The following is a 22,362-nucleotide window of genomic DNA, read 5'->3' on the forward strand; positions in this document are numbered from 1 at the left end:
CAGGCTCAGCTTTAGTTGCATTGATGCAGTCTTTCGTCCCTTTGAGGAAACAGATATTGTTGTTGGACATGCTAGAGCACATTAAACGGGGGAACACACCTCAAGAGTGGTCCTGACATCCGTCCTTATCAACCCCCATCATTCTTTCCTGCTCTGATGGCCTATTTCCCCTTCCTCACCTTCAGAATTGAGGAAGAAGCTACTGGAGAAAGAGCTCCTGGCAGTTGGCTCTTGTACAAGTGAATTGACATTGGACATCTTAACACTTCTGAGATTCAGTTTCCTCTTCTGCAAAAAGAAGATATTGGACCCCATGATCCTGAGGCTGCTTTATTTATCCAAATCCTGCTCTTGCTATAGGTGTGCCAGGTGCTGGGACAGCACGGGGACCTAGACAAGGTCTTGCTCTGATGGAGCTTATGTTGTCATCATGAAGATAACAGACAAAATATCTGTGGACAATTAGGAAACCACGAAAAAAAAAAAAGAATAATGATAATCAACACCTTGGGTGGGGAAAGAAGAGGCACTCTTCATAGGTTAGAGAAGGCCAGAAAGGAGACGACACTGAGCCTGAGAACTGAATGAAGAGAACGAGTCCTCCATGGGCATTCTAGGGGTGGAGGGCAGAGGGAATTGTTACAAAAGTTGTAGAATTTTCTTCAGGGAAACAGTCTGGCTCTCTAACACAGGAGCCAATGAGCTAGGCCACGTGAGGATATGCTGTCTTTACATGCACTCTGATGTGATAGACTCTCCAGGACCTGATGGGGGCAGGAGCTGACTTCTCCCCTGCTAATATTCATGAGTGCCCACTGCATGCAAGGCTCAGCGCCTCTAAGTCTAATCAGTGCTCAGAGCCAAGTGTCTGGAGGCAAACGCAGGCATGCGTGCTGACCTTTCTGAGCAGCAATGACAATGATAAATGAAGGGGGATTTGGATGCTCGCCCTTGACTATAAGAGGAAACAGGCGGACTGAGAACTGGGGCTCATGTTTTGAAGCTTAAGTTTCACCCACTGTGCAGTTTCTTTGCTGAAGAGAAGGGCAGGAATTTGGTCTTAAAGGCTGCTCTACTGAACTTACAGGCTACTCAGCTGTTGGACCAGACCTCTGAGCTGGGGGCACCAAGGTAGCATCTTTTCAGGGCGGGCTGACCTGGCAAGCCCCAAGGCAACTGAGACAGCAGAAAAGTCTGTGATAGCCATCAAAACACGTGGGCCACAATCCTAGCAGAGCCCATACGAGCCGGGTAACTTTTCCAGCCATCATTATAGAAACAGTGAGCATGTGCCAGAGGCCAGGCATGGTGGGGACATTATTTATCCATAATATTTATCCTCCTACACAGCATCCATTTAACCCTCAGAACAACCCTTTGTGGGGAAGCACCTCTATCATCCCTAAAATACAAATGGGGCTGCAAGAGATTTTGTAATGTGCTCAAGGTCATTCAGTGGCAGAGATGGGCTAGTTTCAAGTTGCTGTTTCATACTCTTAGGAACTCCTCCATTAGATGGTAATAGTAATCACATGTGTTCTGCCCTCCTGGGGTTGGTGGGAGACTCAGATGAGATAAGAAGGTGCTTTGTAAACATTAATGAGCTGTGCCAGGGTCTGTTGGTCCTTGCACTCTTTCTAGCAGCACTGCTGTGTGCAGTTACCTGCTCCTCACCCCCCACACACCTACTCTTAGCCCTCCCTCCCCTGTAGTGAACACCCACCCACAACACTACTGCAGCTACCCTGAAATTCCTGCCCTTGCTTCCCCCTGGGGAGACAGTCCATCCTCTCCACAGCTGTACTTCTCCCCAGGCTTGCTGGGAAGTCTTGGCTCCAGGCCATCAGGGGTGGGGAGAGCACGTGGAAAAATGAGATGTTTTTCTTTCTTGGGAAGAAAGCCAAACTGCAGTTCACTGGAATTCTATAAATTATGCACCCAGAGAAGATCTAGTTTACAAAGAAAAGAGGGGGGAAAAATCCCTTACTATTTGCTCAGGGATCTGGGTTGGCCGAGCCAGAGCCAAACCCCACATATTTGGCTTGACTCGCTGTGTTTGCAAAACAGCCTCATGTTCCAGGAGACAGCCCAGGAGGCCACAAAACAGCCAGGATTCTCTGCAGGCCTCTCTCCAGCCGATTCCCCATCCCTTTGCTCCAGCCTGGGTCTGTGACTTGGTTTCTTGGTCCTGGAAGCGTGGAATTCAAGAGGAAAGTGGGCCACTGGGATCTCTCTCTCTGCACAGATGCTTTCTTAGTCCCTATTCCTTCAACCCTGTGAAACCCAACTGTCAGGAGACCTGGCCAGAGGACACCACCTCCAGGGAGCCTTCCCTACCCAGAGGCTGCATCAGGGTTCTCTCCCAGGGGCTCCCACAGCACTGAGGCCATGCTACAAGCTAGTCTTCCACAGGCTCTTAGAGGGCAGAAACCCTGTCGGATTTACTTAACTGGTATCCTCAGTGTGGTATTTCAGTGAAGAAATCAATGACTACTACCTCTAGCCACCAATGGATCATCCTGCAGCTTTTCCCCAATTCAGATCCAGAATTCCTTTCAGGAGAAGAGAGACATCCTGGCTGTTGTGTTTGTACTGTGTTGTATTTGGTTCTGTTTCTCTAGCCTTGTCTCCACTCTTCCCAGTCCCCACTAAATGGAGTGAATGGCTTGCCATTTCTCACCCTTCTGTTTCTGCTCACCCTGACCCTCCTAGTCAGGCTTAAAGAATCGGTCCAACCTCCTCACAGCCAGAAGGTACTTTAACATCCCCCCACCCCCCCCCACAGATACCCCCTGCCCGTTGGTTAGAGACCCGTTATCTTGGGTCCCCAGACTCCAGGCTGCTGGACTTTAGTGCATGACAGGTTGCAGCTGTTCAGTACATGCCTGTTGAATTAATTCATTAACATGCAGAAGATAAGAATAGCATGCGAAGTCATGGAGCAGAGTGTGAAAAAGATCTCAACAGATGCTATGAGTAAAGAGGAAGAAGCAATTGCTGTGGGCTGGCTAAACGTGGGCGGGGGAGGAGACAGTGGAAGGAGAAGCTGACGTGAGATAAAAGTACAAAAGCAGGATGCAGACTGTCCATAGGGGAGCAGGGGGCAAGCGAGAAAAAAATCTAGGCTTTAAAAAAGCAAATTGCATTAGGGCCTACTTCTGCTTAAAATGCCAATGGCTTCTCCCTGTGTTTAGGAAAAGATCCAAACATCTTATTGAAGCTTAAGGGTTGCATGGATCTAATTCAGCTGTTGGGCTTTGGAAGAAAAGGAAACTGAGCCCCACAGTGACTTTTTCAGTGAGGTTATGATTTTTTTTAACCTTTGAAGATTTTCAGCAAATCCTATGCAACATTTTTTACCATAAATGTATTTATTTGCCTTTGTTTCAAAATCTCTAGTCCAATTTTCCAGACCTTTTTTTCTTATGTGAACTAAGTCCTGTGAGCCTGCCTTTACGTAACACAGTTGAGCTCTTTGTTTTTTCCATCATGACCCATTTGAAAGTTGCCCTATTTAATGCTGCAGGAACCTATTCTGGGGTTGTTTATCTTTTAAATTGCTATGAGACCTTAATGTAACAGGCTTCCATCAGGGTCTCCAGAGAACAGCAGGAAAAGAAGAGAGATTTGTATTTTCCTTCCCTAGCTGCAGAGGCCCCTCTTCCCGCCAGGAACTGGGCCAGGGGTGACTCGGATGTGTTCCTGCCCACACAGAACTTATGGTCTGAGAGAGGAGAGGTGTGTGCTTAGAACCAGGTGATGATAACAGGCACTTTGCCTGGAACACTCCCCAAAATTGTATGCAGTAAATATTATTACCCTTATAAATGAGAAAACTGCAGCTGAGAGACAAAAGACTTACCCAAGTCTAGCACCAAGTAAGTGTCAGAGTGGAAACTTAAGCCCAGGAATGTCCCCACCACTGCACTTTGCCTCAGTCTAAGGAAAAACAGGATTAGCTGTCCAAAGGAGGAAGAAAAATTGCTTCAAATGTTCCAAGAAAAGATGCCTTGCAACTCATCTAGATCATCCCCCCACCACCACCCCAAATGAGGTCAATGCAATAGCTATGTGTACCAGGCATTTTTGCAGAACTCTATTCCTCAAAATAACCTCCAAGAAGTCAATTCAATTCCATTTTATAGTGGGAGTCTTTAGAGATGCCCAGAAAGCCTAAAGAATTTATGCTGGGTCATGCAGTTAGAGGCAGAGCCAATATTCCAACCTTGACAGTCTTGGTGCAAAGCCTTCCCCCTCACTGCTCCCAGCTTTGAAGAAGCGACAAGCATCAAATTTTCATTTATTACCTATAACTCCAGGAAGATCACTAAGAAAGGACCTTGGAAATTGTGCTCTACAGAGAAGAATTCATACTGAGGCAGGAACTTATAGACAAATACAGAGGAGTATTTCATTCTCAAACAAGGCTGACAAGAATGGACCCTGGAGACAGAGCCAGACAGATCTCCTGGTGCATTACTGCAAACTCTAAAGGTATGACTGATACCAAACCCATTCTAGATTTAATGAAAGCTGCATCGTGTAGTCAAGGAATCCAACAAAAAAAAAAATAAAAACCTACACCAGCAAGAGCTATCAGGGGCCATCCAAGATGGGAGCCCACAAAGAATACCAACAGAAAAGTCAGAGAGACCAGGAAGTGAGCTGGCAGAGCAAGACTGGTTCCACCCGCCTGAGTCAGAACAGACTGGTGTTCGCAACACAAAGTCTCTTCATAGTCCAAGAAAACTGAACGTACTTGGGACAGTGGAGATGCAGTCAGAGAGAGGGAAGAAAAGGGGAACAAATTAAATGGCCCCTTTGACCTCACCATGCATTGCACTCCGTGAACACATGTCCCTGAGTGAATGTGAGAAGGTCTGCTATGCATCTCTGAGATGGGTCCTGGAGGACTGCTCTTAGAGTCCCACATGACATTTAAGATGATTGTTATGTTTATAGACAAATATTTCTCCTCCATTAGAACCTCTACATGCAAACCAACCAGCTCCTCCAGGGCTCATCTAAATAAAGTATGAAAAAATGGAATGCTAGAAATAAGATCTTTGTGGAGGACTCCCGCAAGCCGGTCCACACACGTGTGTCTCTACCGGAACCGCCCCCTCCACCTCTCCCGGAAATTCCCTCCTACTATCCTTCCCCAACCAATGGGAACTCTCCAGGAGTCCGGTAACATGAGTCCCGTAACATGAGTCCTGTAGCAGGCCCAGGTGAACAGCAGGAGTCCAATTTCCATATGAATGTAAATCTTAACACAATCATATCATCTCAATGGCTAGCTGGCAGTCACCTAAACCAAAGGTGCCATGTATCATAATACTTTTGCTGTGGCTCCTAGCAGAGGACCAAGTGAAATTCTGCAAAGCGTTATTTTCTCAATGCAGAGTCCTGGGGAATTTTGACTGCATAAGGTTTTAATCTTGTGTACTGTCTTTGGACACATTCCCAGGTTGATGAGACTCCATTGTCTGGATGCTCGATGTCGTGGGGCATCTTCTGAAGGCTCAGGCCCAGAAGCCAAAGTCTGGCATGATATATGGTTCACGAAAAGTGGTTTCATTTTAAAAATAAAGACAGCTAAGTTCCCGACCACTAGCAATTATAGTGTGGCAGCCTAACCCAACTGGGGAATATATTTGTGGAGGCTTTTCAGGAAACAAAGAAAGGCATTTTCTTTTCCCAACTCCTTTCTCCTTTATCCCTTAACTTCAGGAAATCTAAGTTTCTCTTACACCTACAGAGACTTTAGGGGTCTTTGTGTACTACAACCTAGCCCTGTTGGCGGATAGACAAGGCTGGAACAGATGGAGGTAGATTTTGTTGTTGTTGTTTCATTTAAATTATTTTAACATAAATAAAAATGGTACATATTTATGAGGTTTCTTTATGGTGAAAACATTCAAAATCCTTCCTTACAGATTTTTTAAATATGCAGTACATTATCATTGTCTGTTGTCACCTTGTTTTGCAATAGTGCACCAGAACTTCTTACTCCTACCTAACTATAACTTTGTACCCACTGACCAATCTCTCCCCATCCCTCCCTCCTCCGTCCCTCAAGCTGTGTGAGTCAGCTTTTCCTCACTGTGACCAAAATACCCAACAAGAATAACTGAGGGAAGAAACAGTTTATTTTGGTTCCTGGTTTCAGAGGTTGAATCCATGATTAGTCGAGTCCATTGCCCTGGGCCCAAGATGAGCCAGGACATCATGGCAGAAGGGTGTGGCAGAGGAAAGCTGATCTACTCGTGAGACTAGGAACAGAGAGGGTGGAAAAGGGACCACAGGGAAGATGAACCCCTTCAAGGAATTCCCTTAGTGCCCCACATGCCTACGGTTACCACCCAGTAAGGCCATTCAAACTAGGATGGTTACAGCTCTCATAATCCAATCATTTTACCTCCGAATATTCCTGCATTAATACAGGATCTTTGGGGTGTCACCTTACATCCAAACCATAACACCAATCTTTGGTACTCACCATTCTACTCCCAACTTCTATGAGATTGACTTTTTTATATTCCACAAATGAGTGAGATCATGCAGTACTTGTCTACCTGTGCCTGGCTTATTTCACTTAACATAATTATCTCCGATTCCAACCATGTTGTTGCAAATGACAATATTTTTATCTTTTTCATGACTGAATAGTATTTTGGTTTTTGACACAATAAACTGATTTTATCTTATTTTTAATTAATTTATTTTAATTAGATATATATGACAGCAGAATGCATTTTGATTCATTGTATACAACTTTACATAAAGCACAACTTTACATTTCTATGGTTGTATACAGTGTAGTGTTACACCTTATGTGCAGTCATACATGTACCCAGGGTAATGACTCTCATTCCACCATGTTTCCTGTCCCCATGAACCCTCCTTACCCTCCCTCCCCTTTGCCCAAAGTTCCTCCATTTTATATATGCCTCTCCTCTTCCTTTTATGGATTAGCATCCACTTATCAGACAGAATATTCAGCCTTTGTTTTTGTGGGATTGGCTTACTTCACTTAGCGTGATATTCTCCAACTCCATCCATTTACCTGCAAATGCCATAATTTTAACCAAAATAGAAATGTAGACAAATGGTACAGAATAGAAGACACAGAAACAAACACACATAAATACAGTTATATAATACTAGAAAAGGTGCCAAAAACATACAGTAGAGAAAAGATAGCCTCTTCAACAAATGGTGCTGGGAGAATCAGAAATCCATATGCAGCAAAATGAAAATAAACCCCTTTATCTCACCATGCATAAAACTCAACTCAAAGAGGATGAAGGACTTAGGTATTAGTCAAGAGACCCTGCACCTAATAGCGGAAAAAGTAGGTCCAAATCTTCATCATGTCAGATTAGGCCCCAACTTCCTTAAAAAGACTCCTAAAGCACAATAAATAAAATCAAGAATTAATAAATGGGATGGACTCAAACTAAAAAGCTTCTTCTCAACAAAAGAAACAATCAATGAGGTGAATGGAGGGCCTACATTTTGGGAGCAAATTTTTGCCACACACATGTCAGATAGAGCACTAATCTCCAGGATATATAAAGAACTCAAAAAACTTAACAGCAAAAAAACCAAACAACCCAATCTATAAATGGGCTAAGGAGCTGAACAGACAGTTCTCAGAAGAAGATACACATTTTATCAACAAATATATGAAAAAGTGTTTAGCATCTCTAGTAATTAGAAAAATGCAAATCAAAACTACTCTAAGATTTCATCTCACACCAGTCAGAATGGCAGTTATCAAGAAAACAGACAACAATAAATGTTGGCAAGGATGTGGGGGGAAAGGCACACTCATACATTGCTGGTGGTACTGCAAATTGGTGCAACCACTATGGAAAGCAGTATGGAGATTCCTTAGAATGGAACTTTGGAATGGAATTTCCATTTGACCAGCTATCTCACTCCTCGGTCTACACCTGAAGTACTTAAAATCAGCATACTACAGGGACACAGCCACATCAATGTTTATAGCAGCACAATTCACAATAGCTGAACTGTGGAACCAACCTAGATGCCCTTCAGTAGATGAATGGATAAAGAAATGGTATATACACACAATGAATAGTATTTTATTGTGTGTAAGCTCCACATTTTTCATTCATCAGTTGACTGACGCTTAAGTTATTTACACTTCTTGGCTATTGTGACTAATGCTACAATAAACATGGGAGTGGCAGATGTCTCTTCACCAGACTGATTTCATTTCTTTTGGACATATACCCAGTAGTAAGATTGTTTGATGATATGATAGTGCTATTTTTAATTTTTCAGTAATTTCCATACTATCTTCCATAATATTTATGATAATTTATGATGGAGGTAGACTCCTAAAGAAGAGATTTCCTAGAGGAAATAGTGGACAAAGGGGTGGGAGGTATCCTAGGGTGGAGACCCATACCCTACTTCATGCTGCATCCCACAGTGCCTTGACCTTGGGTGGAAGGTGACTGCAAGATGCCTCCAAAGGCTAGGCACTAAGCACAGAGAGTGGCCTTGAGAAGTTCCCTGTGATCAAGCCTATGGACAAAAGAAAACTTAAGGTCAACGAGGGAAAATAAAACCAGGATAGTTGGAAGTCCTTTCCAGGAAGCAGTGTTGTGCAGATGGCAGAGGATAACAGCACCAGACACAACCAGGGAAGCAAAAGAATAATGCAACCAGGGACCTTCCATGTGTAACAGCCCAGGTGCCTCCCACATGTTCCCAGTAACCAGGAATCTTGAATCACCATTCTACCCTCAACTTTAATGGGAGGAAGGGAGGGGGCCCCACTAATAATTGACATTGAATTTCTCCTCTACCTAAGGAATAAAATCAGGGTATTCAAGCGGTATTACTGTCAGTTTAAAAAAAATGAATGAATATATTGTTTCTTAAACCTGAGTTCTGCTCCATAGTTTCTTCCTGGATATTATTATTATTATTATCTTACCTAACATTAGCAGATGGTTTATGCTGCCAGGTACAAAAGTTCCTGACCTCTGGATACTTTTATCCTTTAGGTGTGGATTATGGAAGGGCTCATGCTCTTTGACTTTATCCTCCACATCATCCTATCTTCCACATCATCCTTCAGCAACATTTGCTATTATCTATTTCAACCTTATAGAGAACTGAGTTTCTTTAAATGACAACACTGAGACTCCCTCTCTGTGAACAAATGCCATAGATTACCCTAATGGTGTGGCCTGTGTGATGCCTGAAAAATGCTAGGTGCTCAATAGATTTTATTGGAAATTTTAAAAAGTCAATAAATAAATTGATTAAGTTGGGTGTTTTATTCCCATTAGTAGGTTTATATTTTAGGTTTTCAGAAAAATTTAACAGAAGGTGCCAAGAGTTCCCATCTATTCTTTCCACCTAACCCCAACCCCGCTACACACAGTTTTCCCTATTATTTACATCTGCCTTGATGGGACACTTGTTACAACTGATCAATCCATATTGATACATTATTATTCATTAAAGTCCATAGACTATAACCTCTATGGATTTTGTCAAATGTATAATGTCAAGTATCTGCCATTACAATATCATTAAGAATAGATTCACTGCCCTAAAAATCCTGTGTGGGTCACCTCTTCGTGCCCAACTCCTAACTCCTGCAACCCCTGACCTTTTTACTGTCTCTATAGTTTTGCCTCTTCCAGAATGTCATATAGGTGGGAACTTCATGTAGTATGAAACCTTTTCAGACCAACTTCTTTGACTTGGCAAGTACATTGACATTTCCCTCATTGTTCTTTTGTGGCTTGATAGCACATTTTTCTTTGTTATTGAATAATATTCCACTGGTGCACCATGGTTTATTTATCCATGGTATAAATTGAAGGACACTATGGTTGTTTCCAACTTGGGGCAATAATAAAACTGTTAGAAGCATTTGTGTGAAGATTTTGGGTGGATATAAGTTTTCAGCTCATTCAGGTAAATACGGAGAAGGACGATTGCTGGATGGAAAGACTATTTAGCTATGGAAAGCCTGGTTTTTAAAAGTGCTTTGTAGCCAGCATTCTCCCAGAACACAGACTAAGTGATGAGTTGACTCCCCAGAGTGACAAGCCAGAAAGCAGGCCCTGTTTTTATTTTTACTAAACAAAGTATTCAAGCTTCAAGTTATATTCCTAAATTCTAGTCTACTTAGATTTTAGTTTGCCCCCTTGATTTCTTTTTGGCCTATTTGACTTGGCAGCCGAGACAGACTACTTTGACAAGGTCACTACCTTCTCAGGTATAATGATAATGATATTCTAGTGAGAGGCAAGGTGAATAAACACACAAGTAAACTCTGTAATCAGCAGGAAGCACTAAACAGGAAAAGTTCACAACTACGTAGCCAAGAAAACAAAGTTTTCCCATTAACTGAATGGTAAGTATGCATGTGGAGCTAAACTAGGATTTGAGGAAGGACATCGGGGACAGTGCAGAGATAATTTGGCTCCAAGAAGATACAACCAGAAGGAAGCACTCTTGAAAATGATTTCCACAATGTTCAAGTGGCTGGCCCTGCCATAAGGGAAGACAGTATGCAAAAGGGAAAGATTGATGTTTGGGGCAAATAAAAAATTCAGAACATGAAAAGAGAAAACAGGATATTTAGATCATATACTTCACCTCTTCTAATTAAAGTGGGAGAATCTTGCCTTTTCTTACTGTCTCTCCCATTGCTATTTTGCACACAGTAATGTTCAAGAAGAGCTCGCTACATTGATGGGGGACGCTTGCACCAAAATACACATTTTTTAAAAAAGGACTTTACTTTTGCCCTCAAAGTTCAGCTACACAAAAGTCAAACAAAACCAGAAATAGCATTCTCTGGGTACTCCAGGTTATTTTTTAAGTGATGTTGGAATGAAATCAGTATATACATTTTCAGAGCTTTGTAATCATTATTCTCCACCATCCTGGGAAATGTGAATTTGGATGAGCTCCAAGAATCTTAGCAACAAGACAGTAGCTCCTAAGCAGAGCCGTAGTCTTCTGATGGGGCCAGAAACCCAGAGACAAAGAACTATTTATCGACATGAACTGTCTTGCTTCCGAAGCTGGAATCCCTAGGACCAAGCTAATGAGGAGACTCGGTGCCAGGATGTCATATTGGATCAGGAAGGCCAAGCCATTAACAGTCTGTATGTCTGCGCTGAGGCCAGACTGGAGGAGATGCAGAGCAAACATATACAGTGGCTTCTGAAAGACCTTAACACTTGACACTTGAACACCAAGACAATCACTGCGTTGAGCTGGGAGTGTGGGAAAGGGCTCAGGCCGAAGTATGTTTCCTGAACAGATGGGCAGTGCTGATGTGGAGCAGCAGAAGCTGCTGGCTGCAGCCCCAGGCAAAGGAGTGCTCACAAACTCCTGAGCCTAACTCTCAGGGCTTCCTATTGATGTCCCTGAAGGTGAGATGCAATCTCTCTCCTCTTTTCTAGCCCCATCTCTTCCAAAGGCCTCACTCAGTGCCCAATTACTGGCTTATGAGGGAGACACGTCCTTGATGTAGTAAGAGGTATCCCTTAGTTTTAGAATAATTAACTCCTTGAAAATCCAAACAGGAGGTGACATTTCTTTGCATGCCAGCCAGAATTCTCTTTGGATGTTTCCTGACTTTGGAACATCTTGGGGAGACTCGGCAGGTCAAGCACAGAAGAGGGCTTCAATCAATATCAGTACAGATAAAGACCACTGACATTCACTAAGCTCCATCCAGAGCAATGCACTAAGCCCTTAACATTCATCACCTCACTTAAGCATCACAACTCTGTAACTTGGAAATACCACAAACCCCATTTTACTGATGGGAAAACAGAGGCTGAGAGAGACTAGGGTTTGGAAGTTCTCAAAGTGCTGGTCCCAGGACCAGCAATATCAGCATCACCTGGGAACTTGTTAGAAATTAAGTTTCTCAGACCCCACCTCAGCTGTACTGACTCAGAAACTCTAGGGGTGGGGCAATTTGTCTTTTGGCAAGCCCTGAACACTCTAGTATGAGGACCCATAGACCAGACAACTTTCTCAAAACCACACAGTCAGTAGGATCCAGATACCAGCAGTTTGGCTCAAAAGCCCTGCTCTTAACTATTGTGCTATGAATTTACCTGGACCCAAAAAATACTAAGAACCTACCTACAATCGCACACTCGAAATTTAGAGAATTTTCAGGCATTAAAAGATGCTTAGCTTTTTAAAATAACTGGTCAGATTCACAAAGGGGAATGAAAGGGAGAAGCAACCTGCCTCTTGTTCATTAAGGCCTTAGCTTCCTGCTCACTTCATATGGTACTGGTACATTCCTCAGGGGAACGGAGATTTCCTGTCTGTTCAACACTCCACTCCACCCTACCCACAAGAACACTCCCAGAGACTACACCCAGGCCTCATAGAATCATCATTTCACACCCAAGAGAATAGGAGGAGCAACTCAAAAGGAATGAAATGGAGAGTGGCTAATATGAAAAACTTAAAAAAGTGGAAGCATCAGTACTAGTTTCCTAGGGATAGTGTAACAAAGAACCACAAGCTTTGTGACTTACAACAATGAAAATTGATTGTTACACACACAGTAGTTACAAGTCTGAAATCAAGGTGTTGGTAGAGCCATACTCCCCTGAAAACGATGTAGGGGATGATTCTTCCTTACCTCTTCCAGCTGCTGGTGATTCCAGATGCTCCTTGGGTTGTGGCAACATAGTTCTTCCTATGTCTCTTCATATCATCTTCCCTCTAGCTATGTCTGTCTTTATATCCAAATTTCCCCTTTTTATAAGAACCTGCCACACCTTAGTTATTTTGAATTAGGGGCCCACTCTATTCCATATAAACTCATCTTAACTAACTATACCTACAAGCTCCTATTTCTAAATAAGGTCATATTCTGAGGTCTTGGGGGGTTAGGACTCAAACACGAATTTGGAGGGACATAACTTAACCTATAGTAGCATCTATTTTGAAGTTGGGGCTTAAACTACAGAACTTCCCATGCAACATATTTGCTACATCATTTCAGAGAATTTTAGCCTGACCTCCATTGAGGCCATCTACGTGAGGGTGGTTTCTATCATGGCTGATGATTTGATTAGAATCACCTAGTATTTATTAAAATTAGAGCTACCCAAAGCTTCATCCTATACATTCTGAATCAGAAAGGGATTGAATGCCTCTTTGATTCTGATATGGCTAGCCCTTCAATGTCCTCAAAGTTTGAAAGCTCAGGTCTAGCCAACCATCACAGGAGGCTTGACATTCTGCCCCATTGTGACCGCCAAGTCTGAGGAAGTACTCCAGTTTCCTGCAACACCTTAGCCCAGGTGATGCCAATGATGAGTTTTAAGCTCAGACAAGTCACTCTGGAATATTCAAGGGGAGCGCCTAGGTCTTCCCCAGATTTATCTTCATCTTTAGGCCCCATATTATTACCAACATATTGGTTTACAGCCAGCACTAAAAGGTCAGAGAAACCTGACTTCTGAGTCAGATGATATCATTAGGTGGGAACCATATTAAACCAAATCCCCTGGGATTCATCCCCAATAATCCAATAACTTCTCTCCTTCAGAGAAGATAGGGCTGTCATTGAGAACTGGTGCCCAATACAAGAAGGAAGACATCAAAGATACTTTCATGATTCTGAAATGATCCTGGGAGAGCAGCTGCATGGAAGTCACAGAGAGGAAATGTCAAACAGAATTACCTCCACATCATGCCTCCTATACCATACTTCCTTCTCCAACCACTCCCCAGCAGCCCCAGAGCAGAGAAAATAATCATTATAATTGCACTCATCAGACAAGGCAGCGAAGAGCATGAGCCTTGGACTGGGCATCCAGGCTGCTTAAATGCTTGCCTATTAGAGCCCCCATCTCTTCATCAGCTCCTTCACATCATTGATCTTATTTCACTACCTATGAACCCAGCCAAGAAAAGGTTTTGACTTATCAAAAGAATTTAGGTTCCATGGAATCCAAGGGCAGGAAAGATTCCATCTGGCCTAATGGGAACTGGAAAGCTATTAACTGTGGCTCTGTTTTTTAAGAACTCTAAAACACATCTCTTCTTATGCCTTCTCGCTTCTGTCTCCCTCTTTCTACACCAGAAGGCTTCCCCTGTCACTACCTATGCATATACAGTAGTTATCATAGTTGTCCTGGTTCCCAAAACCATACAACCTTTTAGCTTAGTTCCCCACTGCTCAAGAGTTCAATCCCTTAATGTTCCAATTCCTAGGAGAGGAATTCAAGTCCATCATAGGCAAGGTGACTTTACTTCCCTAATCAGCTGTGTTTGTGATGCAGATCACATAGCACAAGCCCAGGCACTTCAGCTGGCACCTCCTCAAGGGTCGTGGGTGGGCATAGTCAGCATAGAAGGGTTCTGGGGAAGGCAGGACCCAAGGCATGTGTCCTAAAATAGTGATAAAAAGTCATTTTTTAAGCATCTTAGTAGATAAGAGATGCCGAGCTATATGATCTATGATCCTTGCTTCAAACATTTAAGGTGGTTATTGCAGATATGGCTACTGAGTTGAAGCCACTTGTCCAGGGTCACTCAGCTAGTAAGAGATGGATACAAATTCCAACTGAATTCTGCCCGTTTCCAAATGGTACCATTTCATCAACTTAGGAAAACATGAACATTAACACCATCTACTCCAACTATCCCACCAAACAATAATCAACATAAAATGAAATCACAACCTGGAAATTGCCTTGGGAAAGCCGAACAGAAGTAAATATGAGGTCTGAATGTACCTGCTGCCACCATCCCACATTGTGGTGTTGGCTCAGCAAGCGTTTCCCTAAGGACGGCAGAATATTGGTTCAGCTCTGTCTCTGTGGCCAGATGTGGCTAAGACCACAGCGGGGTCTTAGCAGCTGTCCAAGACCTCCTGAAAGAACTGCTTGTTGCTTACAATCCAGTGGTGTGACCCCACACAAACAGTATCTGAATTCTCAACCCTGAGCTGGGCACACCAAGGTGGGCAATTGTTTGAAAGGGGGTAACTTCTGATTTTCACTAAGAAACCTAGCCAAGAGAGTTGGTTAATTGGGTTTAAGTTGGCTATAACAGAGCACAGACCACAATCACTGGCAACTCTCAAACCTTAATGGCACCTTTCAAACCCCAAGATGAGGGCCATGCACATGGAGAGTCTGCCCCACAAAGGAGGTGGGTTTACAGGGATTTCTCCACAGTTGGCTATGGTAGAAATGAAAAGGATGATTGAGACTGTGAAGCAGGCCATGCTCTTTGGTGCTGATGTGGGTTCATTTTTTTGTGTCAACTTGCTGGGCTATGGTGCCCAATTGTTTGGACAAATACTAATATAGATGTTGCTCTGAAGGTATTTTGCAGATGTGATCAACATCTATCCATGGACTTTAAGTAAAACAGATTACCCTGTCTAACATAGGTGGGATTCATCTAACCAGTGGAAGAATGTCAAAGCCAACTCAAGGATTTCCCAGGAACGAAGGAATTCTAGCTTATGAAATTCTGACTGAGCTTCCAGCCTGCTGGACCACCCAACACATGTCAGACTAGAGACTTCAATAATAACACTCATCTGAATTTCCAGCATGCCAGTCTACCCTACAGTCCCTTAAAATAAATCTCACTCATTTTTTCCTTTTTTTCTGGAGAACACTAACTGACAGAGTCCTCAATAACTGGACCATTACTAGTAATCTGATGATAGTCACCTCATACCGACTGAGTAGCTAAGGCAGATGGGACACTGGTCCAGACAAGGAGAGGGCTGCAATGTCCAGTGCAGGCATTATAGAGTGAGTCTCCTCCTCCTTCCACAGGCTCCTGTCTCTCCCCCAAAACTCAGGTAGAATCAGAGAGCTCACTCAGGCTGGTATATAGACCCTTACTTCTCAATATACACACCAGCTGCATAGATCATCACCTAGATCAACTGAACTAGAACCTGCATTTTAACAAGATTTCTAGGCTATTCAAGTACACATAAAGTTTGAGAGGCACTGTAATTGAAGACAGCCTGATTTTCCCAGAATGAGCACTGAACCCAATGTTATAGATACGGGTGGAGTTCCTGATTGGACTCCAGCCAGCTCTGAGCACTTGGGCAAAACTAATGAGGAAACAGACATGTTTAGAAAAGTACAGATCACATTAGTAGTTTTACTACGTCCAAAGCACTGAACCAGGCACAGTGTTTATAATGACACTTCCAATCTTCCCATCAAATCAATGAGGAAGGTGCTATTGATAGTTCCATTTTACAAATGGCAAAACTGAAATGCAGAGGGGTTATGGAATTTTCCCAGGGACAAATGAATAGTTGATTCAGGATTTGAACTCAGGGGGCCTGGCTCCACAGACACATGCTGCCTCTCAGATTCAAAGCACAAAGGGTCTCCCCAACGTTTCATCAGGGGTATAAGCCAAGTTCTAGCATGGGAGTAATTCTGTCTGTAGGATTCAAAGAACACTTCATAAAGAAGGTAATTTTTGAAATGGTCTTTGAATGAGAGGTAGGAGTTTGCTAGGAGTTATAACCTGTGGTGACTTCCATGGTGACTGCTGCCATGATCAAGATGGAGCTGTTCATGCAGCCCAGTACTCCTGTGTCAATGCTGGTCCCTACACCCCTCCCCAGCTTTCACCTGGTACCTGGTTTCTCCTCCTGGTGAGGGTTGTCCTTCAGAACATAGCCTTCCAAGACCCCCACACTATGTCAGGCTTCCCTCAGAATTCTGCTAACACCAACTGCTTTCCTTCATGACACCTACACCAGTGTATAATTAAACACTTATGATGGGAGACTGTCTCATTAATATCTGCCTCTCCCACTAGACTGTGACTTTCTGTAGGCAGGGACTGTACCTGTTACACATACTTGTGAATCTCGGGTCGAGCCCAGTGCCCGGCACCATTCAGAACTCAGCAACTGTTAAGCAGAGGCACAGCAAGGATGATGTACAGCTCTCAGTGACCACCACCTCTCCTCTTGTCTTGCACAGGAGTCAGAAAACAAACTGAGACCCAAGGCAGAAAACCATCCTCCCTTGATTAATTAATGACAAACAAAGATGCTGCCAAACCTGCATATCTTGGGTTTATCCATTTCGACTCATTCCTAATTTTGAAGCCACAATGAGCACAGACAAATAGCTGTTGATCATCCTAGTGGCTGTTTCTTATACAAGGTTGCACTGTTATCCCCAAATATAAATCAAAAAGAATAAGATAAATGATGTGTTGAAATTTAAAACGTAGAACATACCCCAATAAGACTGTGGTTTCTTCAGCATTCAAGATCAAGAAGGAATGAAGCTAAGTCGAATCCTTCCATGTTTAAGGGACCACAAGGCTAGTTCAAACACAGCAGTGTTGACGTAAAGGAAAATTCTTCTGAGTTATATAATAGATTCAACCAGTTTTTTTGCAAGTAAATTCTATTTTCAACATGAAAACCTTCTTTCAGACGCTGGTGCTGTTTTGATAAAGGACTGATTTAGTGGCAAAATGAAAGGATCCTTTGCAATTCAGAGCCGTACCTCATGTGGTCTGCTCAAAGACCCATTGCAAAGTCTTCATCCCAGGCCACTTGGCTATGATGGTGTTTAAATAAAGGCATCTCTTTTCCAAATCAAGTTGCCATTTATCAAAGCTGCAATTCTTCTCCTTTGGGTCCAGTGTCATGTTCATTCACTTGTTTACCAAGTCTCAGTTGGTCATTTTTAGCCCCAAATATAAACATGTCTCCAACTCTGAGTTAGGGCCAAGGATTTCTAAAAGCAAGTCAGACTTCAGAATGTTGTTCTTTCCTGTAGGAAGGGCTTATCTGATCCCATCACACACAAATTGACTTGTGAAAACAAACTCACTTGAAAACCAATAAGAAGCACAACTTTGGGACTGGTGACAGTGAAAACAAACCAGAAGGGTAGCTGTGAGTGCCACTGGCAGACATTCCCTTGATTCCCCAAATACAGCAAAGGATCTGCTAAGAGACATTCAATTCTCCTGCAATTCTGAATTGCCCAAAGCAAATGGAATTAAATCAGGGATATCCATGAAATCTCTGGGTTGATTTGAATTAAGGAATAATTAATTGACTTCAGAAAGTAGGGATTCTCTGGACAAAGGAATGATCATGTTTACAGTGGCCCTTTGAGATGTTTTGAGTTTTGTTTCCTAGTTTGCTCCAAAAAAGACAGAAATTCTAGAAAATGAGAGGGAAAATTCCTCAATGCCCATTGTTAATACCCCTGCTAAGTCTGAGACTTCTTAAAGAAATGACTCACTTATGCTTCCGTTCAGTCATCTGCTTGCTGGCCTCATGCACTGAAGACAAGAGAAAGTTTGACATTTTCTCTGCTAGGCAAGTTCTGCTAAATATTTTTAATTCAGGGCGAGGTTATCTGTTTCTAGGAAGCCAACTCTTCCTCATTCAGCACTTTTCAAAAGGCTTCCAGCCCTTAAACTTAAATTTAACCACTTAGACCAGGCATATCACAGTGGCAGCCTACTGGCCGAATCTAGCTGGCATATGTGTGTCTGTTGGCATGAGAGCATTTTTTAAACTAGATTTCCATGTCTTTGGACATACCACCCCTTTTATTATATATGCCTGGTCCACTTCACTAATAACATTATCCGCTCACTGGCTTTGGAAGACATTTGAGCTCATTATCCCTCATAAAGATGGAAATAATTCTGAAAAGTGTTATGTCCTTCCTAGTCTCCTTAACAGAATATCTAGAAAATAACATAAGTTTCTCATCAAAACTTAAGGTGATCACTGTGAAACTCAGTGATTATGCCATGCAGAAATGCCCTCATGAGTTATTTGGCTTTTATCTTGTCCTTTTCTCTCTGATTATTAATTATTTCATTTCACTGTTGCTAGTGTGACCACCACCACCATTACACACATACACGCACACATAAATACACCAAACACATGCTGATTTTTGACACACACCAACACTTTCTAACCCTCCACTGTTCAGTGAACTAAGACAAAGGAGATATTTTAAAGTAATTAGACTCTGGTTAGGAAATTCTTAAGGAAGATGTCTCCTTATAATAGCTAAAGCTTAGTGCAAGTTCCTCATTCACGATTTCGAGTGCTCAGAAGTCATCATTGTTCAGTTACATGCTCTGAAAAACAAAAAGTAAACACATGAGTCTTTCTAATGAAAGAGTTGGCAATTAAAATTTCTGCAAATTGGATTCCCATGAAGAATCAAAATCTCACTCACCGAACCAAATCAAAATCATGGCATGTGCGCTGACCTTCAGTTCTTGGCCATCACCATTTACTATATAAAACAAACAACCAGAAGCAAACAGCCACAGATGCTACACCTTCAAGTTGATTAGGAGGCACCAAAAGCATATTTCACCCATCACTATCCTCTGGGTCATTCTCACAAGTAGCAAGCCACTTTGCATTAACTGGACAACAATGGCCAAACCAGCCCAGCCAATATTCTCTTCTCATTCCATACTAAGTCCCCAAAAGAGCTATTGCAGAAGAGCTGGGGCTGCCTTGCTCCCCTCACATCCAGCCAGACCCACTGCACATCCCTGGCCCAAGTGTCAATCTCTTCTCAGCTACTTCACCACCATGACTCCAGAACTGACCTTCTGAGCCCCATCTCTCCCTCAGCCATCCTGGCCAAACCTTCTAATCCTCTGCTCTCACTGATTGCTTCCACGTAGAGACACACTTCAGAGTGTTTCCCTTTACAGAGACAGTGAAAGACCACTTTCTTCAACTTCCCTCACCTGGCCATATCTCAGCCTCACTGCAGCCTCCAGCCCTTCTGGCCACCCATGCTTATCTCTCTGCTTTCCCACCACACCACAATTATTGCCACTTCACGCCCTTCCCATGCTCTGGGCCCTTCTAGAACACCACCTCTTTTCTTTTCCATCTGTGCAGATTCCGTCTTTCATGTCTCCACTCAAGAAGCCATTTTCAGCCACCCACCCCGTAAGAACCCTTTCATTCAATTCCTTATGGTTCCCAGTGTTTTAAGCATTTCCTTTGCTCTCTACAGTCCTGGGCATAAGCCCTGGAATAGGGCAGGGGTCTTATCTCAAACTTCTTTGGTGGCTCCTGCCTAACTTCCTTCCCTCTAAATACAAACATGCTCAATGGACACAACTGACCCTGCACATGAAGACCCAAAGAGGGGCAAGGTTTACGTTTGGAGGAATTGCAGTGACTCTCCCAGAATGACGCGTTGCCCTTCACGTTTCATAAGAGAAAGCAGATGTGCGCCAAGTTCCCAGATACCTACCGAAGAAAAGACAAGTCAGCTCCTCCCCTCCCCGCCACTCCAGGCTTGCCAGAGAGCATTTAAAATGCACTTCGGTGTGCTCCTCTTTTCTTTGGAAAGGAAGCAAGTCCTGACATTCTGTTTCTCCATTTCATTAAGGATGAAGGTCATCCTGGGAAGGGTAAGAGTAGTTTCCAAAGAGAACTTGTGAAGGAATAGGGCTGGGCTAGGGAACGCTCCCATCCCTGTCGTGAGCCAGCTTCGCCCTTTGAAGAGAACAAGCCCAGCTTTCACAGTGAGTCACTTTCAGCGAGACCTCTGCCAGGACTTGGCTCTCCCTGCTGAGGCTATACAGAAGGACTGGGTGATAGCTCAAGGTCAGACAGGGTGTCCAGACAGAACTGGCGGGAGAAGGTGGCACTAAGACAGCTTGGAAGATACAGGAGTGAAGAGGGGATAAGGAAGATGGCCAGGAGCGGGTGTTCAGTGGAAGCTTGAGAAAAGCTGAACCTGAATATCTCCCCCAGCACCTTACCTTCTCTCTGTCTATCCCATTCACACTCCTGCACAGAAATACATTCTTACTTCCTTCCCTTCTCTACTCCCCATGGAATTTCTATAAATAAACAATAAGACCCTGCCAGAGGCCCATTATTAACTCTTGCATGTTCTGGCTATAAATACATAAATTCTCACACTTTTACTCACTTCGTGCTTTGCAAAACACTTTCTCATATGTAATCTCCTCCTTATTTATACATCACACACTTTAAAAGTCCAATAGGCTCCTCCTTCGAAGTCCCATACACAGCACTGGGGATTTCGCTCTCCGCACCAGCTCCTGAAGCTCTTAGCCTTAAAATTACAAGCTTTAGCATGTGCTACTCAAAAAGTCTCCTATGATTTGGGTCACGTATATCTTCTTTTTAATTTTTTTAATTGAAAAATAGTAATTGTATATATAGTTATATATACGATGGTAATTATATATACAATGGTAATCGCCTCACATGCTTACCATCTGTTGGTGGTAAAATCATTTAAAATTTCTCTTAACAATATTGAAATATATATTATTATTAATTATAGTCACTGTGCGTGTAGAAGATCACTGGAACTTTTTCATCCTGTGGAACTAGAACTGGACACCTTGACCAACATCTCTCCTTTCCCCATTCACCTCCACCTCCCTCAGCCTCCATTAACCACCATTCTACTCTCTGCTTCCATGGGATCGACTTTTTTCAATTTCACATATAAAGAGATCATGCACTGTTTGTCTTTCTGTGCCTGGCTTATTTCACTTAGCATCATGTCTTCCAGATTCCTCCATATTGTCACAAATGACAGAATTTCCTTCCTTTTTTTTATGGCTGAATAACATTCCGTTGTGTATATATGCCATGTTTTTTTATCCATATTAGATTGTTTTCATATCTTGGCTATTGTGAATAGTGCTGCAATAAACATGAGAGTTTAGATATTTCTTCAACCTGCTGGTTTTTAATTCATATGGGTTTATACCCTGCCACAGTCTGGCTGGGCACAAATCACGAGCCACTCAAGCAGGAACAAACTTTATTTCCGAACTCCCGCGAACTTCACCCACGAGGCCCTTCCAGGAACACCACACACCACCCCGAACTCCCTCCACCGGAACTCCCTCCACCGGAACTTCACCAACCAACGCGAACTCCCCAGTAATCCCCGCGAGAACTCCAAAGTAGCAGGGCGCCGAGGCGGACAGCAGAGGTCTATATACAATTGAACACACAGCCTGTTTCAAGCCAGGATCATCCAGTCACAGCAATTAATCACAGCTTAATTTAATTATCATCTTAATGGCTCGCTGGCGTCACCTCTTAACCACTCCTTCTGGTACCATCCCGACTCAGCTGTGGCTCTCAGCAATACCCGGAAGTGGGTTTGCTTGAATGTATGGTAATTCTTCTTAGTTTTTTGAGGATCCTCCTTACTATTTTCCAAAATAGCTCATTGATGTTCCCACCAACAGTGTGTGAAGGTTCTCTTTTCTCCACATTCTCACCCACACTTCACC

At 43.0% G+C, this 22,362-nt stretch overlaps 1 long non-coding RNA gene across 2 annotated transcripts in view; it reads right to left on the reverse strand.

Moving 5' to 3' along the window:
• LOC113188835 (uncharacterized) overlaps nt 1–22,362 on the reverse strand; it is a 67,591-nt gene that overhangs the window by 43,637 nt on the left and 1,592 nt on the right. The window contains exon 1 of one of the 2 annotated variants that reach the window (XR_013343625.1): nt 20,325–20,769. The exons of the other annotated variant lie outside the window; for it this stretch is intronic. This is a non-coding gene — a long non-coding RNA (uncharacterized LOC113188835). Of the gene's footprint in view, nt 1–20,324; nt 20,770–22,362 lie in introns of those variants that run through there. 2 annotated transcript variants of the gene reach the window in all.

The sequence above is a fragment of the Urocitellus parryii genome, chromosome 5 (assembly GCF_045843805.1).
Source record: "Urocitellus parryii isolate mUroPar1 chromosome 5, mUroPar1.hap1, whole genome shotgun sequence".
Taxonomy (NCBI): Eukaryota; Metazoa; Chordata; class Mammalia; order Rodentia; family Sciuridae; genus Urocitellus; species Urocitellus parryii.